Below are 19,015 nucleotides of genomic sequence, written 5' to 3' on the forward strand. Positions count from 1 at the left end.
ACCAGTTTCTCCTTTGTCTTTTAATTCGTCAGGCATTTATTTTGAAGGAAATTTCTATTAAAATATGTGCTTGATCATGGACTGCTCATTGCTTATTTTGAAGCCTTTACAACATTTTTACAGTGGGTAGTTCATTTTGAATCAAACATAGACAGCATTATACATTATTTAGATGACTTTTTATTTATTGGTCCAGCTAATTCATCAATCTGTGAGGATTTACTTCAGCTATTCTGAAAAATTACACAACTTTTTGGTTTTACCATCTTCGGATATAACATTTTTAGGAATACACATCAATATGATGGGGGGGCACAGTCACTGGTGGGGTGCTGCGTTTGCCTGAGTGCTGCATTGATGGAGTGCTAAGAAGCAGTTAAACACAGCAATTTAATCATGCCTTCTCTACTTTTCACAGGTAAATGCTCCTATCTTCACTCCACTCTTAACTACAACAAAGCATTGACTCCTCTTTATTTCAGAACAACTAGTGTATATATATTCTTGTATATGTTGTTTATTTCTCACCTCTAGCTGCACTCGTTTTATGACTGTAGTCTGTGTCTGGTGTGTTTGAGAAACATCCCCCCTATTCATGTGATCCTCATCAGTTCCTAATTGGGGCGGAGAAGAGTGCTCATTTGGCCATCTCCCTATAAATTTAGAACAGCTTAAGGGGGGTGATCACTGATGGGGGGCACAGTTACTGATGGGGTGCTGCTTTTGCGTGAGTGCTGCGTTGATGGAGTGCTAAGAAACAGTTAAACACAGCAGTTGAACAACAAGAAACTCTACTGCATGCTGGACAGACTGCAAGCAAACACCCTGGGAAACATCTCTTACAAGTCTGAGTCCCACTCTGTGTACCTTTTAATATGTCTCCTCCACTACTCCTTTTCATATTACTTTCCTGCGTTCCCAAAATCTCCCCAAACCCTGGTCCTCTAGTATTTCACCCACACACCAGGCATCCTCCTTCTTCCGGGAATAGTCTCAATCCCCTCAATTTAATATCAGTCCCCGTGCTCCCAAAAACCACCCTCCCTTTTTCATGTGCGCTCTGGAATGCCCGCTCTGTCTGTAATAAGCTCACCTCTATCCATGACCTTTTTGTCTCCCACTCCCTTAGCCTACTAGCAATTACAGAAACCTGGCTCCAAGCAGCAGATTCTGCTTCCCCTGCAGTACTTTCCTATGGAGGCCTCACCTGGACCTACTCACCCAGACCCAGTGGTTGGAAAGGTGGTGGGGCTGGTTTGCTTTTATCCCCACTCAGCACCTTTCAAGTCCTCCCTAACCTTCCCTCTCTATCCTTCTCTTCTTTCGAGACTCACTGTATCCGGCTGTTTTCTCCCATTTCTCTGAGGATTGCAGTGATCTATCGGCCTTCTGGACCGGTGTCCCGCTTTCTTGATGATTTCTCCACCTGGCTACCCTACTTTCTCTCCTCTGAACTACCCACTATCATTCTCGGAGATTTTAACATCCCTATCATTGTCAACAACCCGGCTACATCCTAACTCTTCAACCTAACCCCATCTTTTGCATTAGCACAGTGTATACAGTCCTCTACTCACTGTGATGGGAATACATTGGACCTTGTTTTCTCTCGTCTTTGCACTCCTTACAACCTCACAAACACCCCCTTTCCTCTCTCTGATCACAATCTCATCACCTTCACAGTGTCCTTGTCTTCAAATACCTATCCCTCCAAGCAGCAAATAATTACCCGCAGAAACCTTCACAACTTGAACCCTGTTCCTTTCCACTCTGCAACTGAGCAACTCTATGACAGAATCTCTCCCCTGTCCTGCCCTGACCTGGCTACTGCTGTCTACAACAATTCGCTTTCATCCGCCTTAGACTCGCTTGCTCCTCTAACAACATGAAGCATCAGGCCCCGACCGTTGCAACCTTGGCGGACTGACTACACCAGAAATCTTAAACGACATAGTCGTGCGCTGGAGCGATTGTGGCGTAAAACCAAATCCCAGCAAGCATTCACCTGATATAAATCTGCTTTCTTAACATACAATTCTTTTCTTCATGCTGCCAAACAAGCCTACTTTGTCAATCTTATTAATACCTTGTCATCCAGTCCTCATCGTCTCTTCTCTACTTTTAACTCTCTACTTTCTCCACCTCCACCTCGTACCTCACTCACTGCTCACGATATTGCAAATCATTTAAAAAACAAGATTGACACAATTTGTAGGGGCATCGCCACTGCACTGACATCCATCCCACTTAGCATACCTTATACTAAACCTCCCTCAACACTTTCCTCTTTTGATCTTGCTACTACCAAAGAGGTCACTAAGGTTTTCTCGGAAGCTCATCTCACTACCTGCCCCCTGGATCCTGTCCCCTCACAACTACAATGGTCACCCTCACCTTCCATCCTATGCTCCCTCACTCACATCTTCAATCTTTCCCTCTCTAACGGTGCCTTCCCCTCCCCCCTAAAGCATGTGCACATCACTTCCATGCTTAAAAAGCCCTCACTGGACCCCACCAACCTGAACAACTTAAGACCCATCTCCCTGCTGCCATTTACCTCTAAATGCTAGAAAGCTTAGTCTACAATCGCCTGAGCTCCCACCTCACTGACAGCAACCTTCTTAACCCTTTATAGTCTGGCTTTTGCTCACTACACTCCAAAGAAACTGCCATACTAAAACTCACAAATGATCTCCTAACTGCTAAAAGCAATGGCCACTACTCCGTACTCTTCCTACTTGACCTCTCTGCGGCTTTTGATACGGTTGACCATCCCCTCCTCCTCAAAAAACTCCACTCTCTTGGTCTCAGAGACTCTGCTCTCTCCTGGTTCTCCTACCACCTATTGCAGCGCTCCTTCAGTGTTTTCTATAACGCTGCCTCCTCCTCTTCACTCCCTCTTTCTGTAGGGGTGCCTCAAGGATCTGTCCTTGGACCCCTTCTCTTCTCCATCTACACCTCCTCCCTTGGTCACATGATAAACTCCCATGGCTTTAAGTACCATCTCTATGCTACCCCTCACCACACCCCTTCAGTCTCCTCTCGTATTACTAACCTACTAAGTGACATATCGGCATGGATGTCATTCCACTTCCTCAAACTCAATCTTTCCAAAACTGAGCTCTTAGTATTCCCCCTAGACCATGCCCCCTCCCCTGACTTCTTCTCCATCAAGATCAATAACACAATCATCATTCCCCCCCCTCATGCCAGGATACTAGGTGTACTCCTAGCCTCCCATCTGTCCTTTTACCCCCAAATCCAATCACTGTCCAAATCTTGTAGACTTCACCTCCGCAACATCTCCAAGATACACCCGTTCCTAACCTCGGAAACCACTAAGCAACTTATTCACTCCCTTGTTATATCTCGCCTTGACTATTGCAACTCCCTCCTCATTGGCCTACCTCATCGCAGGCTATCCCCTCTTCAGTCTATCATGAATGCTGCTGTTAGACTTATTCACCTTACAAACCGTTTTGTATCTGCCACCCCTCTCTGCCAATCCCTCCACTGGCTTCTCATTGCCCAACGGATAAAATTCAAAACATTAACAATAACGTATAAAGCCATTTATAACTCTGCCCCAAATTACATCAAAGATCTTGTCTCTAAATATCACCCAAACCGTACTCTCCACTCCTTGCAAGACCTCCTGCCCTCTAGCTCCCTTGTCTCCTCCTCCCATACTCGTCTCCAGGACTTTTCCAGAGCTTCCCCCATCCTCTGGAACTCTCTACCCCAATTTATCAGACTATCGCCTACTCTGCTCACTTTTAGGTGATCTCTGAAAACCTATCTCTTCAGGGAAGCCTATCCTGCCCTCAGCTAATACTGGAATTTTCTACTCTTCCAACCAGTCCATCCCCCACAGTCACTACCTTTTGTACCACTAGCCCCTCCCTCCTAGATTGTAAGCTCCAAGGAGCAGGGCCCTCCTTTCCCTCTTGTATTGAACTGTATTGCTGCTGTATTGTCTCCCGTTATATTGTAAAGTGCTGAGCAAACTGTTGTCGCTATATAAATCCTGTATAATAATAATAATAATAATATGTCTATAAGGGAAATTAAATTACCAAGGGAAAAAATGGAAACATTTAAATCCCTAATAACATGTTTTTTGAGTCAAAAGAAAGTATTGCTATTAACTGGCCTATTAACATACGCGTGCAGAATTATGCCAGTTGGTAAACTTTTTTCATGTCGTTTGTATTTAGCTATTTTCACACATTTGTTTAATGCAGGATCTCAAGGAAGATCTTAGCGTGCGGTTTCAATTTCTCAACAAATTTAATGGTAAGTCATTTTCTCAAGAAGGCTTTGTTAGGACGATAGATTTTAAACTGTTTACAGATGCAGCGGGTCCAAAAGGTTTTGCCGCAATATGGCAAACACACTGGTACTGTGGTGTGTGGCCTATTGAGTGGATAATTAAAAAAGCCACAAAAAACATTGTATTATTAGAATTGGTCCCGTTAGTTGTAGCTTTAGAAATTTTGGGGGAAAGTTTTAGAAACAAAAGGATCCTCATACATTCAGACAATAAAGGGGTAATTTATGCAGTGAATTTCTTATTGTCAAAATGTTATATGTCATCAAATTTATAAGACATTTGGTTTTCTTATGTTTGCATTTTAACATATGGATTAAGGCTAAGTATGTTCCAGGAAAGGAGAATCAAATTGCAGATGTGTTATCGCGATTACAAATGTCAAGATTTTGTCAACTACTCCCCTATGCAGATCTAAAAGACGTTACTTTTCCGGATCACCTGTGGAGATTGAGTTGACAGTAATATTCGATTCAATAAAAAAATTCCTTAGCTCACAGTACGTGGACTGAATATTCGATCGCATGGTTTAAGTGGAAAGAATTCGCTAGAGAATTTGGTTTCCAATTTAATTCTCCTTCTGAAAATGCTATTCTGTCTTTTTTGTGTTATTTAATGCATTTAGAATATTCGTATAGCCATATAACTAAAATATTAGCCGGAGTATCATTTTTTCTAAAGTTTAACAATCAAATTGCATGTACCAGTTATTTTATGGTTCAGCAGGCAATTAAGGGGTATAAAAAAGCCCATATGTCAAAAGATAGTAGGAGACCTCTGTCGATCTCCATTTATGTGTAACTACTGCTAGCATATGTTTTTCAAAATATGAAGCACGTTATTTAAAGTTGCCTTTGTTTTATCATTCTTTGGAGCACCACGAATATCTGAGTTATTGCCACAGAATAAAATTTCCAGACAAGGGCTGGCAGTTGACCATGTGGTCCTTTTTGACAATGGAGAGCGTCTGTTTATTTCTAAATCAAAAACAGACCAATTTAGTAGAGGCATATGGATTAGTTTATATGCTTGTAAAGATCACAGCATACGCCCTTTAGAGTCAGTTAAAAAGTATTGGTCGATGAGGCTGGAAAATAAAGGTTTACTTTTAATTTATTTTGATTTATTCCCACTTACAAAATAGCAATTTAGTTTGGTATTTACAAAGTGCCTGAGACTAGCAGGTTTACAGCATCTAAGATTTACCTCTCATTCATTTAGAATAGGTGCAGCCACAGAAGCTGCTAGAATGGGCCTTGATGAAACAATAATCAAACAATTTTGTAGATGGGAATCAAAATGTTTTAATTTGCATATCAGACATGACCTTTCTATTTGAATTTCAAGTAGTAAGAGATGCGTGTGGATAGTTGGATATTCATTTGTATTTTGGACAAGAAAAAGAGTAGCTCAACGCTGTTATTCTACTAACTTGTCCTTGGATCCAAAGCATTTTCAAATTTATTGGAAAGGTTTTAGGGGTTTGAAATGGGTTAATTAATTTCTTCATCTTTCTAAATTACTTGAAATTTGGCCTTCACCTGACATGGTTATTATTCATCTTGGGGGAAACGACATAGGTAAAGTTAAAACTTTGGAATTGCTATTCATGATGAAGCAGGATTTACACCGTTTCAGATTAATAGCCCCAAATACTACATTTGTTCTTTCTGAAATAGTTCCACATCTGTTACGGTTGTTGTACCCACAATTTAGAGCATTAGAGAAGATTAGAAGAAGGCTGAAAAAGTCAATGGAAAAATGTATGTAATTGATTAATGGTTTTTCTTATCGGCATGTGGAACTTGAAGGCGGATTTAGTGGTCTTTACTGGTCAGACTATATCCACTTTTCACACATAGAACTGGATATTTTCAATGTGGGATTACAAAATTGTGTTGAGCTGGCTGCGCTTTTGGGGTAGGCCGGGCTTGTAATACAAGTCCGGATAGTGGGGCTTGTGTTGTATTTTATTTATGCTCTGCTCGAGTCCTTAATGACTGAGCAATTCAGTTTTGGATGTTAACGTTCAGTAGTATATAAAATTAATAAAAACATTTTAAAGATATTATATATTATTGCATATTATTTTATTTACACCAATAAAAGTGATACTGATTAAGTGAGAATGTGAAGAAAGTGATGCTGCATTGGTATGCATGGATGTTTTTTCTGTTTGTCATCTGTTTTTTCCTGTTTCATTACAAATGATTGCTTTTGTTGAGTCCATTGTTCTCTGTTTTGCTCATATTCAGAGAGGGGAATACGATTTAGAAAGGATAGTTACTGGCTGAAGCAGCTAATAATACTTATTGTTATTACATGACATGCACCATCCATATGCTAAGTGAGACACAAAAGTATTTCACCTTGACAACAAGAGTTTGTATGTGTCCTTTCTTTCTAGCCCAGAACACATGTTGCTTTTATTTTTATGGTCATTATGCGGTAAGCGCTTACTAGCTGAGCTATCTTTGTGTTAAACAGAATCTACTGTTCAAGTAAGCAGTCAGAGGAAAAACTGATTTTTAGTACCACCAATTTTTTTCTGTTCCAGGGACCATGGGTGATTTGAAATTTATTTTCATGTGCCATACAATACATTTTCAGTTCTAAAGAACCTGATGTTGGTGTGAAGATGGTTTAAACGTATTGATTGCATTTTTTCAAAGGACCAGTGGACTTTTCCAGACAGTAAGTGTAAATACTTTTGAAAATTAAATAAGTATAGAGCATTGCCCTATATATTTTGTTAACAAATAACAATGTTGATATGCAAAAAGCATGGACACATTGGGATTGATCTACTAAAGGAACATTAGTGGTTCTATTTGCAAGATAATTTTCCCTAAGCTTAGTGAATGTGGTAAAAATTCAATCTGCAGAATAACACATGCAATGAAAATAAAAAAAACAGCATTTTGCTTGCACATGATTGGATGATGGAAGGTAGCAGAGCTTCACCTTATTCACTAAGCTAAGGTAAGATTCCCATGTAAAGAGCCCATTTGCTCTAAGTAATTCATTCCCACTAAGTTGGTTATTCTTTATCAACTCAGTTGGAGGCAGGTATTTACTGTAAATGGTTGTTTTACTAATCTCTATGAAATGGAACCTTGTGCTGTTCTTGGGTTCCTGATGGTCGAAGCTATTGCTTCACTTAACCATGAATTTAAGCTATTTATGGTGAGAACTACAGTATGTCATTGTGAGCATTGCATATTGCTGGGTCAAGTGATGAAAATATGTCAAAGAGAGAATATCTTAAGGCTCATTCATACGCTCGCACCATACCTTCATAAAAGCTGATGGTAAAACTGTGCAGATTTCACTTGCAGAGACACGAGTTTACATCAGTTTTCAAGCACATTTCAGTCAGTTTTTATGCATGTTGACTTCAGTCATGCGTATCTTTTTTATGCACAGACTGACATCACATCCTGTATCCTCACATTCCGTGTCATCACCCCCTAATCACAGAACACCTCATCAGTGCTCCCCCTCATTAGTGATCCCCACCTCAGAGACTCCTCATCAGGTTCGCCTCATCATAGACACCCTTATCAGTGGCCCCTTACATCAAAGCTCCCACATCAGTTTCCCCCTCATCAGAGACCCATTCCATCAGAGACCCATTCCATCAGTGTCCCCCTCATCTTTCTCCTGCTGTCAGTGTCCCCTGTCATTACTGTCCTCCTCATCTGTTGATCACAATCAGTGTTCCCTTATCTGTACCCACCATCAGTGTCCACCTCATCTTTCTCCTGCTGTCAGTGTCCCGTCATTACTGTCCTCCTCATCTGTCGTTCACAATCAGTGTTCCCTTATCTGTACCCACCATCAGTGTCCCCAACACTCAGTGTACCCCTAATATGTTCCCCACTATCAGTAACCCCTCATCTGTACCCCACCATCAGTGTACCCCACCATTAGTGTCCCCTTATCTGTTCCCATCATCAGTGACCCCTTATCTGTCCCCCACCATCAGCAACCCCTCATATGTCCCCCAACATCAGTGGCCCTTGTATGTCCCCAACCATCACTAACCCCTTATCTGTCCCCCATCATCAGTGACCCCTTATGTATCCTCCATCATCATTGACCTCTCATGTATCCCCTGTCATCAGTGACCCCTCATCTGTCCCTCACCATCAGTTTCAGCAACATCCCCCCTTTCTCCATTACAAACCGGAGCAGCTGTATGCTTCCAAACAGCATCTGACAGAAGGATCGCAGTACAGACACAAAGCACTGCTCAGCTTTCCCTCCCAGTTCCTGTTCCACAGGGTGAATATAGAGCTGTGCTGTTCATTTTACCTGCATTCCAGCGTGGAGCTATGAGGAAAAGTGCAGACATGCTGCACAATCCGCCACAGCTTCGCACAGATATCACACCTGCATTTTGGTGTGATGGAGACAAATAGGAAACAACTGTTTTCTCTGTGTTTTGCAGAGACCTGTACATTTCTTGTGTAGAAAACTGAAAGTCTCTGCATGTGGTGTGAACAAACCCTTATACATGTTATAGATTCCTGCATAAAAAAAAATCTGCAGGGGATACTAGTGTTGTGGTGTGAACAGGGCATGTAGAGAACAATTGGGGTTTTTTGTGCTCTTGCAAAATGCATGCAGAGAAATTCAAGTCATGGTGTGAATGAGGCTTTACTTTTATGGCAAACAAAGGTGTCAACCCGCAACACTATTTATTGGAATTCAAAGGGAGTGTGTTATAGACTGGTAAAGGACAATCTGCAGAGTACCTAAGGAGACGTTTTTGACAAAACAGGCATATTAAAAGTACAATTACTTCTATTCTTTAGTATTGAGTGTTGATAGATTTGTGTGAGATGGTTGACATCTAAGATGTAAGCTGAGAAAATTGAATTTCCAGGAGCCATGCTATTAAGGAAAGAATCAAGGGGCTAAATCACACTACCCTACGGCATTCACCATACTGTTGAGACTTGGCAACATGAAACTTCCATCTTTTTTCTAAGTTGGAAGACCTTCATGGACATCATTACCTAGCCAATAAAAACATTGAGAATTCTGTCAGGACATTGTTGGAGTGCGGACTTCTACAATAACAAGCAAAAACTTTTTTATTATAGGCATGATATATACAGTTATCTGGCGACTATGTAGAAAATGAATTAACATATTTCTAAGAATTATTTCTGTGTTTAATTTATTAACATATTCCCTTCCAGTCATAAGTAATAGACATGGAGGCATTACTTTTCATTCAACTAATGTATGTTAGTGGTATGCTTTAAACATTACCTCTACAGCTAGCAAACTTTATAGACCACTTACTACTTGATCCTGGATTTTCTTAGAGGAAGATTATTTTACATGAAATTCAAGCCAGGGTGATAATTATTAAGCTCACATAGAATTTTATTGGAATATTTTATTTACTGGCTTAAATTGAGAAAAAGAGCCAAAGACTGTTACTGCTGATATTTTAACATTTTACATTGAGATAAACGCTACATGCATTTAAAAATCTCCATATGAATACATATGCAAATTTACGTAAAGTTAGTTTACGTAAAGAAAATGATGAACTCTAAGCAGACAAAACATAAATTAATGCAGCTTTGTATTCATTTATACATTTGTTTTATATATAAGCAGTGTAAATACATGTTATTCCTCCTGTACAACAGGACTCAGACAGGGAGAGGTAGTAACAGCACAAGGTGTGCTGCAGTTCCCATGCCCTACGAAGAAGTTGGCTGGTAGGAAAGAGCAAGGTGACAGAGAGATGTGTTGTTTCTCCCTGCACTGTCAAAACTTACCTAAACCCAAAAGCAAAAATATATTATGTTGCAATGTTATCAATCCTTAAATGTTTTGTCATCATAATTTTTTTAGGGGGGCTTTTTTCTTTATTTTCACCTGATGGTGTTTTGTGGTTTATATATGCTTTAATATACAAGCTGGGGGTAGAGTCAAGATTTGTAAGGTCTCCAGCCTTGAACAAGTGAAATATTTGGTGCACTAAGAAGAAAAAAAACAGATGTATACTGTGATGGCTAGTATATTAACCACACAATTAAAGTCCTTAAAGTCCAAAAGTGGTTAAGGGATAATCCAAAAATACTCGACTCAGTGGCAGCCAATTCAAAAAGAGCTAGAAGAGACTCTGTGTGAACCATAAAAGAGAGAGAAGCAGCACTAAGTGCAGCAATTCAAAAAAATAATTTATTTCCACAAAATTGGCAAGTCTCAATAGTAATAGTCAAATGAGCACTTGTCAAACTGGTGTCAACTGCTAAGCAACTCCTAGCTGGTCTTGCTGCAGGCAAGTCTCCAAAGCACTGTCCTTGGATGTGCTGGCGGTTCCCACTACATCCTGGTTGGTGTGCATCCTCAGGGCAGGAGGGAGTGATTTCAGCTCCAGGAACAGCAGCAGTAGGCGTGGCATGCATTCAGAACACGCATACTCCATCAGGCGATAGAGAGAGTGTATTTTGGCAAATGATAGTGGTGGACTACAGGGCCCAGACAACTCATGGAGAGACCCAAATGTCATCATAGGTTAGTACAAAAAACATATCAAGCCTCCCTCTCTTAAACTAATTAGACTAAGCGCTCTTAAATTAAAATACAAGAAATAAAATACAATAAACATATAAGGAGGATATTAAGGGGAAATTATGCAAATTAGGCATGTATTTCACTATGCACTACAAACATAAAGACCATAAGGGTCCTGTATGAATAAATAGATATGTAAAAATATAAATGTTTGTACATAAACAGGTGATTCCATATTATTGAAAATGTGTATACACAATTTCTAGATGATTATAATAATCTTGGAAGGATGGCCAGCTACATATTAGGAAATGGGTGTAACTATTAGAGATGAGCGAATCGAACTTGGCGAAGTGGAATTCGTTTCGAATATTAGGAAAAATTCGATTCGCATCGAATCCGAATTTTAGCAAACTTCGGATGCACGAATCAAATTTTCCCCGATCAGCCGGCAAAAGTGTCACTGCAGAGAGCTCCGCTATTTCTGACAGTTCTCTGACAGTTCTGACAGTTCATTTACAGCGGTTGAAACATTGTATCTATTTGTTTCCATTTAGGATACAGATGTTTTTATTCGGAAATAAATAGATACAATGTTTCAACCGCTGTAAATGTGAAGGAACTGTCAGAGAACTGTCAGAAATAGCGGAGCTCTCTGCAGATACACTTTTTGCTGTAGTGGAATTCTTCTTCTTTTCATTCTTCTTCTTCTTTTCATTCTTCTTCTTCTTCTTTTCATTCTTCTTTTCATTCTTCTTCTTCTTCTTTTCATTCTTCTTCTTCTTCTTTTCATTCTTCTTCTTCTTCTTTTCATTCTTCTTTTCATTCTTCTTCTTCTTTTCATTCTTCTTCTTCTTCTTTTCATTCTACTTTTCATTCTTCTTCTTCTTCTTTTCATTCTTCTTCTTCTTCTTTTCATTCTTCTTCTTCTTTTCATTCTTCTTTTCATTCTTCTTCTTCTTCTTCTTTTCATTCTTCTTCTTCTTTTCATACTTCTTCTTCTTCTTTTCATTCTTCTTCTTTTCATTCTTCTTTTCATTCTTCTCATTCTTCTTTTCATTATTCTTCTTCTTTTCATTCTTCTTTTCATTCTTCTTCTTCTTTTCATTCTTCTTTTCATTCTTCTTTTCATTCTTCTTCTTCTTTTCATTCTTCTTCTTCTTTTCATTCTTCTTTTCATTCTGCTTCTTTTCATTCTTCTTCTTCTTCTTTTCATTCTTCTTTTCATTCTTCTTATTTTCATTCTTCTTCTTCTTCTTCTTTTCATTCTTCTTTTCATTCTTCTTCTCCTTCTTCTTTTCATTCTTCTTCTTCTTCTTTTCATTCTTCTTCTTTTCATTCCTCTTCTTCTTTTCATTCCTCTTCTTCTTTTCATTCTTCTTTTCATTCTTCTTCTTCTTTTCATTCTTCTTCTTCTTCTCATTCTTCTTTTCATTCTTCTTCTTTTCATTCTTCTTTTCATTCTTCTTCTTTTCATTCTTCTTCTTCTTCTTTTCATTCTTCTTCTTCTTCTTTTCATTCTTCTTTTCATTCTTCTTCTTCTTCTCTTCATTGTTCTTTTCATTCTTCTTCTTCTTCTTTTCATTCTTCTTCTTTTCATTCTTCTTCTTTTCATTCTTCTTTTCATTCTTCTTCTCATTCTTCTTCTCATTCTTCTTTTCATTCTTCTTCTCATTCTTCTTTTCATTCTTCTTCTTTTCATTCTTCTTCTTTTCATTCTTCTTCTTCTTTTCATTCTTCTTTTCATTCTTCTTCTTCTTTTCATTCTTCTTCTTCTTCTTTTCATTCTTCTTCTTCTTTTCATTCTTCTTCTTCTTCTTCGTCGTCGTCGTGCCCCGTGACTGCCCAAATGAGTGAAGTGTGCGGTGATTCTAAGATCGACGGCACTCATCTGCATGTCATACTGACTGACAGTATTATTTCTCTTCCCCAGCAGACTCCAAGGGCATTTAAATTAAAGGTACAGTGTTCTGCACTAATATAAAGGCTCTCTGAAGCCTAGAAACCCTTTTAATAAGTTAAATTCGCGGCGAATAAATTTGCATCGAATCGAATTTCTCCCGCAAATTCGGCGAATCAGCCGAATTGAATTTTTGAATAATTCGCTCATCTCTAGTAACTATGTATAAGCTGAAGCACTAGAGTTATCAAGTGAGTAGGTGTAATCATAGAGTACATAATAATCACTAGCCGGCACAAAAACAAAGCATATGGTGTACAAACACATAACTTGTGGATCAATTATAGTGCCCAGAGACAGACAAGAGGGGCGGTGGAATGCCCCATACAACACCACTAAAAGACTGTCATCTTGACTCCCAAAAAAGAGGAGAACAATGGAGGCAATGTCAAGGAGACACATCCATAAAATATTTAGAGAATCGTACTGACTTCAGGTTCCTCATTCAGCCCACCAGGGGCCAAATTGTCCAAGGTATAGATCCAAAATGTCTCTCTTTCGCAGAGACGTTTAAAATGTTCTGCTGTTGGTAGGTCATGGGATATGGCTTCAATGACCCAGACCATCAGGTCCTGAGAGGATTTTTGGTGAAATTCCAGTAAGTGCCTGGAATTTCACTATAATTGATCCGCATGTTACATGTTTGTACACCATATGCTTTGTTTGTGCCGGTTAGTGATTATCATATACTCGATATACATAGTTACACTCATTTCTTAATATTTACAGTAGCTGACCATCCTTCCAAGATTCTTATTATACACTGCCCCCCAAAACTTAAAAAGACACTTTGAAAACACATTAGATCTCAATGTGAAAAATATCATGCTGGATATCTATACTGATACGGACCTGGTAATGTATTAGAAACGTAAGGATGCCCCATTGTTTGCTGAAAATGAAAATGATCAGCATACAGAGGACTAAATTCAAAGATACACTGAAAATCAAAGTGAAAAAAGGATGCAGCAGGCTAGTCCATTTTGCTGAAATTTCATTGCAGAAACTCAAAATGGTACTCAGTATTTTGTATGGCCCCCATGTGCTTGTATACATGCCTGACAATGTCGGGGCACGCTCCTAATGAGACAATGGATGGTGTCCTGAGGTATTTCCTCCCAAACCTGGACCGGGGCATCACTGAGCTCCTGGACAGTCTGAGGTGCAACCTGGCGGCGTTGGATGGACCAAAGCATAATATCCCAGAGGTGTTCTATCGGATTTAGGGGGCCATTCAATGGTATCAATTCCTTCATCCTCCAGGAACTGCCTGCATACTCTCACCACATGAGACCAGGCATTGTTGTGCACCAGGAGAACCCAGGACCCACTGGAGCAGCAGCATAGGGTCTGATAATGGGTCCAAAGATTTCATCCCAATACCTAATGGCAGTCAGGGTGCCACTGTCTAGCCTGTAGAGGTCTGTGTGTCCCTCCATGGATATGCCTCCCCAGACCATCACTGACCCACCACCAAAATGGTCATGCTGAACGGTGTTACAGGCAGCATAACATACTCCACAGCTTCTCCAGACCCTTTCATGTCTTTCACATGTTCTCTGGGTGAACCTTCTCTCCTCTGTGAAAAGAATAGGGCACCAGTGGCAGACCTGACAAATTCTGGTGTTCAATGGCAATTGCCAATCAAGATCTATCGTGCTGGACACTGATCACAGTGCCCACTAGAGGATGTCGAGCCCTCAGGCCACCCTCATGAAGTCTGTTTCTGATTGTTTGGTCAGAGACATTCACACCAGTGGCCTGTTGGAGGTCATTTTGTAGGGCTCTGGCAGTGCTCATCCTGTTTCTCTTTGCACAAAGCAGCAGATACCAGTCTTGCTGATGGGTTAAGGACCTACTACGGCCCTGGCCAGCTCTCCTAGAGTAACTGTCTGTCTCCTGGAATCTCCTCCGTGCTCTTGAGAAAGTGCTGGAAGACGCAGCAAACCTTCTGGCAATGGCATGTACTGATGTGCTATTCTGAAGGAGTTGGACTACCTGTGCAACCTCTGTAGAGTCCAGGTATCGCCTCATGCTACCAATAGTGACCCTGACCCTATCCAAATGCAAACCTAGTGAAAAACAGTCAGAAAAGATGTGTAGGGAAGAAAAAGTTAGTGGCCTCCTCCTGTAAAGCCGTTCCTGTTTTGGGGGCCATCTCATTGTTGCCCATCTAGTGCACCTGTTGTTTTCTGTTTTTTTTTTTAAAGTTATCTTTATTCATGTTTTAACAATTTCACAGGGTAAGAAAAAGACAAGTTCTGACAGAAAACAAGCGGGAAATCAGAACATATTGACAGCAGAAATCGTGTTCATTACAGCAAGAATATTTTGCAATCTGAAAGATAGAACATCAAAGGAGAATCTGTCTTATAACCTGAAGAAAATAATAAAAGCAGAGAAAAAAAAACAAAAAACAGAGCAAAAATGCTGGTGGAAAGTTGCCTGCCATGCCATTCTTGCACAGAGACTCACGGCCTCAGCGTGATATATATCATATACAGAAACACATAAGAGAAGGCCGAATTTGAGACTGGAACACCTCATTTCCGTCCGAAATTAGCACCTGTCAGGCTCAGTATAACAGAAGCAGACTCATCATTTGCAAAGGCATAGCAGATTCAGTTAGGTTTGTTCATAGCTATAACGTTGGGACTTGATAGATCTCATGGGAAAGAAAGGAATTTCAAAACTATTTTCTCCCCATGATTACCAGATAGGCATAATGAGTATCCCCTTGGGATGAGGGGGGTTGTTCCCCACAACAAGAGGGGAATCAGGAATTTTCAGTTTACTTAAAGTGTTTGCCAGATCGGACTTAGCATATCAAGCAGTAAACTGAAAAGTGGTCATAAGGTGTCTTATTTCATGCTGTGAAAAAGTATGTTCTATAAATGCACTCCAGTGTGTGAAAAATCGTTTGGTGAGACCAAAATTCTGAACGAGAGTATTCAATTTTTCCAAGAGATTTCAGATCTTTCTTAACAGACACTAGGGTTGGATTGTGCGGGGAGAGCCAGGCCCTCAGTAACACTCTCCTGGCAGATAATAAACACAAGTGAATCCACGGGAGTAAAGACCAAGTCTGAGCAGTGCTGGGTGCAGCAGTGGCCATGGTCATAGCGACACTAAATAAACAGAATAGCGGATCATGAGGAATGTGCGTTTTGGTGATTCCAAATATATATTGTATAACGCGAGTCCAATAAGCCTGAATAGGTGACACAGCCAGAACCAATGGAAGAGGGTGGGCCTAGGAACCCCACACCAAGAACAGACAGCAGACGGCAGGGATTAGATGTCCATCAAAGCCGGTATGAATGCCCTATGGATAAGTTTAAATCGGGTCTCTCTCCATTATTCATTAATAATATATTTACGCACCGTGTTGTAACCCCCGAAATTATAGTAGAATCATCCAACCCCGGGATGTCCTTGGACCAGCCCTTAAATAAAAAGCCACTGACCGTTGATGAGTTGTGTCATAGAAGTTGTGGATACAAGGAGGAGATAAGAGTACTGATTTTGTTTTATTGCATTATAAAGCAATGGGCGAGTGAGGTCCACCCCTCCTCCCTTAAGCTGTGATCTAAGGAAATTAGCCAACTGCAGATAGTAAAACATATGGTGAGAGGGTAGGCAAAACCATTTGGAGACCTCCGTGAAGAAGCGAAGAGTTCCAGATCTGGGATCCCATAAAGAGGCAACATCCTTGAGCCTCTTGGAAGACCAAGAAACGAAGGCTTCATGGGTCATACCCAGAGAGAACTGTGGATTTCCAAGTAGAGATGGTGGGAGAAACACCAGTCAACTTGCATATTTTCTGCCAGGCTATCACCGTGTCACGGATGAGCGAATTTAGTTTTAAATGAGAGGGTAGCGGTTTAAGCGGCAAATTAAAGGGCTAGGCCAGAGCTGCTTCCAGCATGTAATTGGAGTACATAGATTTACGAGTCAGCCAGTCCAGCCCTTGCCTAAGGAGACAGGCCAGATTATATAGACGGATATTGGGTAGACCAATTCCCCAGTAACACTTCGGTAGATATAGCTTGCGGAGGGCAAGCCACCAAAATGTTATCAGTGATTTGTGCAACATTTGAATATTATTATGCTTCAGTAATAAGGGCAGCGTTTGCAGAGGATATAAGAGCCTTGCAAAATACACCATTTTAAAAAGATGGCATCTACCAAAGAATGAAAGGGGGAGAGAGGTCAAATTCTCTAATTCACAAATGATCTTCTCAAAGACTGGGGGAAAGTTGAGACAAACTGGGATGCTGGGTCCCTCCTTATCTTGATACCCAAATAAGAAATATGATGGGAAGCTACCTGTAGCAGAGAAGAGGCAATCTAGGATCAGGAACGATTAAGCAGAAGGTGCAAGGGAGCTGCAAAAACTGTTTAAATTATATGTGTTCGGTTTTAAAGGGATGAGGTGGTAACCTTAGCACTTGCTAAGGTGGCGTATTAGGAATGGATAATAGGCAACCTTACTGTACTTACTGTGCAACCGAAGCATTGCATAGGGCATTTCATTTTTTATTAAAAGTGAATGCATTTCTTACATGTTTGCTAAAGATGGAATTTGCCTTTAGAGTACAGCCCAGTATACATGGTCCAGTGATCAGGAGTATGCTATGTACAGCCAACCATGTAGAATACATGTAGAATACAGAGGTCAGGCTTAACTAACCACTTGCCCTTCAGAAGATTTACCCCCTTCATGACCAGGCCATTTTTTGCTATTCAGCACTCTGTTACTTTAACTGACAATTGCGTGGTCATGCAAAGCTGTACCCAAACAAAATTTATATCCTTTTTCACAAAAATAGAACTTTCTTTTGGAGTTTTTTGATCACCACTGGGTTTCTTATTTTTTGCAATATTAATGAAAAAATTTTTATCTCATAGAAAAAAAAATAAAAAAATAAATTTCTTCATATATTTTTTGGCAAAATATATTCTGGTACTTGTTTTTGATTAAAAACAAATCTCAATGAGGTGTGTTTTGAATGGTTTCCATTAATGTTATAGCGTCTACAAACTATGGTGTATACACTATATTGCCAAAAGTATTGGGGCGCCTGCCTTTACATGCACATGAACTTTAGTGGCATCCCAGTCTTAGTCCGTAGGGTTCAATATTGAGTTTGCTCACCCTTTGCATAACAGCTTCAACTCTTCTGGGAAAGCTGTCCACAAGGTTTAGGAGGGTGTCTATGGGAATGTTTGACCATTCTTCCAGAAGCACAGTTGTGAGGTCAGGCACTGATGTCGGAAGAGAAGACCTAATTCATCCCAAAGGTGTTTTATAGGGTTGAGGTCAGGATTGCAGGCCAGTCAAGTTCCTCCACCCTAAACTCGCTCATCCATGTCCTCAGAGTTCCCTTCACTGGAACTAAGGGGCCAAGCCCAACCCCTGAAAAACAACCCCACACCATAATCCCCCCTCCATCAAACTTTACATTTGGCACAATGCAGTCAGGCAAGTACTGTTCTCCAGGCAACCGCCAAATCTAGACACGTCCACCGTAATTGGTCACTCCAGAGAACACGTCTCCACTGCTCTAGAGTCCAGTGGCGGTGTGCTTTACACCACTGCATCCGATGCTTTGCATTGCACTGCTCGTCCATGGAAACACATTCCATGAAGCTCTCTAAGCACTGTTGTTGTGATAATCTGAAGGCCACATGTTGCTTGGAGGTCTTTAGACAGGCTCTGCAGACAGTTGGTGACTTCTGCACACAGCATGCGCTGACCTCCTCTGTCATTTTACGAGGTCTACCACTTCATGGCTGACTTACTGTTGCTCCCAGTTGCTTCCACTTTGTCATAATACCACTAACAGTTGAGAGTGGAATATTCAGTAAATTTAGGAAATGTCATGGATGGACTTATTGCACAGGTGGCAACCTATCACAGTAGCATGCTTAAATTCATTGAACTCTTGCCCCATTCTTTAACAAATGTTTGTAGAAGCAGTCTGCATGCCTAGCTGCTTGATTTATATACCTGTGGCCATGGAGGGGATTTGAAAACCTGAATCCAATGATTTGAAGGGGTGTCCCAATACTTGTGGCAATATAGTGTATAGTGGAATTTGTATTTTTTATACTACTAATGGCGGCAATCAGCAATTTATAATGGGACTGTGATACTGCAGAGGCAACCTGACACT

General features: G+C 40.4%; 1 protein-coding gene and 1 pseudogene across 1 annotated transcript in view; one reads left to right on the top strand and one right to left on the bottom strand.

Moving 5' to 3' along the window:
• The window catches only part of CDH18 (cadherin 18), an 835,087-nt gene that overhangs the window by 23,302 nt on the left and 792,770 nt on the right, over window positions 1-19,015 (bottom strand). The gene's annotated exons all lie outside the window — the stretch shown is intronic.
• On the top strand, window positions 4,114-6,254 carry LOC149463722 (uncharacterized; annotated as a pseudogene).

Source organism: Staurois parvus, unplaced genomic scaffold (genome assembly GCF_062004578.1).
Source record: "Staurois parvus isolate SC_StPar_1 unplaced genomic scaffold, SC_StPar_1.0 ptg000153l, whole genome shotgun sequence".
Lineage (NCBI taxonomy): Eukaryota > Metazoa > Chordata > Amphibia > Anura > Ranidae > Staurois > Staurois parvus.